Source organism: Vulpes vulpes, chromosome X, assembly GCF_048418805.1.
Source record: "Vulpes vulpes isolate BD-2025 chromosome X, VulVul3, whole genome shotgun sequence".
NCBI classification, from domain to species: domain Eukaryota; kingdom Metazoa; phylum Chordata; class Mammalia; order Carnivora; family Canidae; genus Vulpes; species Vulpes vulpes.
The window spans coordinates 31,974,588-31,979,044 of record NC_132796.1 but is presented as its reverse complement, the minus strand read 5'-3'; the positions used below and the strand labels follow the sequence as shown (position 1 = coordinate 31,979,044).

At 39.2% G+C, this 4,457-nt stretch overlaps 1 pseudogene; it reads right to left on the bottom strand.

Annotated features, from left to right (window-relative positions):
* Positions 1-1,024: 1,024 nt before the first annotated feature.
* Positions 1,025-1,853, bottom strand: LOC112929924 (small ribosomal subunit protein eS1-like; annotated as a pseudogene).
* Between the last annotated feature and the right edge of the window lie 2,604 nt (positions 1,854-4,457).

Below are 4,457 nucleotides of genomic sequence, written 5' to 3'. Positions count from 1 at the left end.
TTAAACTCAACAGCAAAGAAACAAACAATCCAATCCTGAAATAGGCAAAACACATGAACAGAAATTTCACCAAAGAGGCATAGACATGGCCAAGAAGCACATGAGAAAATGCTCCACATCACTTGCCATCAGGGAAATACAAATCCAAACCACAATGAGATCCCACCTCACACCAGTGAGAATGGGGAAAATTAACAAGAGAGGAAACAACAAATGTTGGAGAGGATGTGGAGAAAGGGGGACTCTCTTGCACTGTTGGTGGGAATGTGAACTGGTGCAGCCACTCTGGAAAACTGTGTGGAGGTTCCTCAAAGAGTTAAAAATAGATCTGCCCTACGACTCAGCAATTGCAGTGCTGGAGATTTACCCCAAAGATACAGATGCAGTGAAACGCCAGGACACCTGCACCCCGATGTTTCTAGCAGCAATGTCCACAATAGCCAAACTGTGGAAGGAGCCTCGGTGTCCATCGAAAGATGAATGGATAAAGAAGCTGTGGTCTATGTATACAATGGAATATTCCTCAGCCATTAGAAATGATAAATACCCACCATTTGCTTCGACGTGGATGGAACTGGAGGGTATTATGCTGAGTGAAATAAGTCAATCGGAGAAGGACAAACATTATATGTTCTCATTCATTTGGAGAATATAAAAAATAGTGAAAGGGAATAAAGGGGAAAGGAGAGAAAATGAGTGGAAAATACCAGTGAGGGTGACAGAACATGAGAGACACCTAACTGAGAAACGAACAAGGGGTAGTGGAAGGGGACGTGGGGGGGGGGGGTTGGGGTGACTAGGTGACGGGCACTGAGTGGGGGGCACTTGACGGAATGAGCACTGGGTGTTATGCTATATGTTGGCAAATCAAACTCCAATAAAAAAATACACAAAAAAAATAGAAAAAGAAGGAAATCCCTCCCTGTTTCAGCAACAGTTCACTAAGCACTGCTTGCACCCAAGAGAAACCACCACAATCTGAAATACTTGTCCTTTTCTTTTTTTTTTAACATCACAAATATGTTTTTATTTGTCACCATTAAATGTCTGAATTTTAAACAGATTCTTGGACTGGTGGTTCATATCCATCAGCTCGTTCAACTTTAGCACCGGTCTCATCCCCCGTTTTTTCCAGAACTACTACCTTCACCATGAAGCTCCATGAGTTTTCCCAATTCAAACTTGGGCTTCTTCAGCATTTTTACTTTTCTAACAAAAACATCATGGAGTGGATAAGTAGACTGACAAGCTTTTTCTATATCTTTTCCGATGCTGTCTGGAATCAATTTATTGAGCACTTCTCTCAAGTCATTTGTTTGCACCTCTCGGGTCATGATTTCCATCATCTTTTTCCGGATTTGGCGGACCTGTTGGTGCTGAGCGTAAGAGGTCTTCCGAATCTGATTACTGCGTTTTTTAGTAAAACCAACACAAAATAGACGAAGCAAATAACCATCGGTAGTCTTTACATCAACATGAGCTTCAATCATGGTCTGCCATTTTTTGACCACGGAGCACATTTTGTCACGGGTAAGATCCATGCCATGGAAATTAGGCAGTTTTTGCCCTGCACATCCTCAGTGATTAGCTTGAATTTCCTAAATGCAACTTCATCATTCTGCAGATCATCATTCTGCAGATCATTCTTCAAAAACGCGACCCTTAAGACCATCAGACGCAATTTTGGTTCCTTGAGTTCTTGTGACTAGTGTTTTTCCAATATTTCTTATATTGAACATAGCTGGCGCTTTCACATCATACCAATCTTTCTTATAAAATGGATCAACCACTTTCTTCTTGGCTCCCTTTTTGCCGCCTTTCGTAAGGCGCTTGTTCTTGCCGACCGCCATGGCGCTGCTCTGGCTACTTGTCCTTTTCCAGTGAACTTTTGTTCATCGAGGTGGTAAGTGTTCATAGTACAATTCTTTCCACTTTTCTGTACATTTGAAAAATGTATAGTAAAATGTTGGAAAAATACTGAATAAAGTAAGCATACTTAGGGGGTGTTAAATAAATGAACTTTTTTTTTTTTTTGCTATGCATATTTATTGGGTCTCATCAGAATACAGGGAATGTCTTTTGGCTGCAGAATACCAAAGTTAGTTACATAATAACCATGACTGTCATTATATGGAAATTATGAAGGGAACCAATATTCAAATCTTAAAGTGAATTTGAAATTCCAGTATATATCTACAAGATTCAACCTGCCTATCCATATATCTCTGTATAAATACATGAGAGAGAATATCCTCTGGTTTGCTGTCATGATGAATTGAGTATGGCTTTACATTTTTTAAAAACATTTTATTTATTTATTCATGAAACACACACACAGAGGCAGAGACATAGGCAGAGGGAGAAGAAGGCTCCCCATGGGGAGCCCTGTGGGGGACTCGATCTTGGGACCGTGGGATCAAGACCCAAGCAGAAGGCAGATGCTCAACCACTGAGCCACCCAGGTGCCCCTGGCTTTACATTTCTAATGTCCATGGCTTGTTTTGATTACAGAATAGTTCAAAAGCATAGACTATTATCCTCCTGAATTGTTTTTTAAAGATTTTATTTATTCATTCATGAGAGACACCTGGCCATTCCTACCCAGTGCAGGATTCCTTTAAGAAGCAATCCTTGCTCTGGAGCTCCCTCTTGGGTTGGCTAAGACTTTATTGACCTGCATTTTGATCTGAGGTTTTCTCTGACCTGCTTGTCCCCCACTTGCCTTTCAAAAGTGTCAAATCAGCATCTCAGGCTCAAGATTTTTCTCTGCCCAAGCCTTTCACCTTTACATTTACCCATCTACCTTTCACAGACGTTACTTTTCCATTCTTCCCTCAAACCTCCTGTAATCCTGATTATCTTAGAGTTGGCTCCCTGGAGCACCCAAACAGGTACTTTCTCTAAGTCCTAACCTCATTGAATTTGGATAATTTTTTTGGTGGCTAAACAGTTCTTAATTGTTGGGAAGGTATAATCAATATTAATCAGTATTGCTAATAGTATAATAAAAGCTAAAATAATTGCTGTAAATATAAATTGCATTTCTGCATATTATTTCCAAGGCTAATTGTTTATGATTTGATAGAATGGTAATTACACACAAAAAAATACTCACAGACCCTGGACCTTCATATAAAAGAGTAAGATATATGATGCAAGATTTGATTGATTACGGTATGGTTACTCAGGGTCTTACCTTAGAGTATCAACATTTCTTTAGAAGCTGAAATATAATAAATAATAATTCTTAAAAACAGCTCCCTTTCGAGCTAATGACACCAATTCTGACACTCATTCCTTCCTGCCAGTGTCCCTAATGTCCTCCCTAACAAATGAATAAGTAAAATCACAGCTAATATTTGTTGAGCACTTGTATGCCAGACACAGTGCTATGCTCTTTACATGTTATTCCATGTAATTATTACTTTTATCCATGGGAGTTTGGTTCTGTTTTACAAATAGCAAATCCAAGGTTCAGGAAGGTTAAACATTGTGCTCAAAGTCACAGCTGATAAAGGCCAGGGTCAGTAAGTGTTTGATTCCAGTTCACTCATCTCTGAGGAGGTTACATATTTTTACCTTAATATTTAGTGGGGTTGGGATTAGAATCCAAGTCTTTGAACACCTCACTTTGTGCTCTTTCCTTTAAGTATCCCTTATTAATGCTAACAGTTTTGATTCTTCATCTAAGATGGTTAACTGATCCTGAATTCTTTTATTTTTTTTTCCTGAATTCTTTTAGTCAAACAAACATCCAACTTTCAGATAGAAAAATCAAGGAAACATTTAATAATTTTCTATTTGCTCTCTCTTTAGTCTGAATATTTATTGGCCATTTTGTCTTCAGCTCAAATGTACCTTTAGTTTCATCACAATCTGAGTTGATTTTCCTAAGTCTATTCATTGTCTCTGGGAGAAGAGGGGCCAAGTCCCCTTGATTTCCTGGGAAGAAGCCCAATAAATGTTCTTGGGTCATACTTGTTTCCTTCCTATTTAGTCTTCCATTCTGAGCAACAGCTGTAGATTTGGGAGTGTTTCCCCCCAATCTGATCCAAAAAGTGGGAAATGTTTTGTCCCCATATGATTACAAATTTCTAATATAAGACATTTGAGAAAAGCCCAATTCCTAATTACTAAACCATTGACATGATTCTATCAGAAGCAATCTGAGATTCCACCACTCTCTTCACTTCAGCCCTTTGTCTAACTGGAAGTAGTTATTAAGTTATTATGATCCCAACTAAGAAAAAGGAAATTCTGAGGTGCCTGGGTGGCTCAGTTGGTTAAGCAGCTGACTCTTGATTTCAGCTCAGGCCATGATCTCAGGGTCCTGGAATGGAGTCCTGTGTCAGGCTCTGTGCTCAGCAGGGAGACTGCTTCAGGATTCTCTCTCTCAGATATTTGCAAATGACCTATCAGATAAAGGGCTAGTATCCAAGATCTATAAAGAACTTATT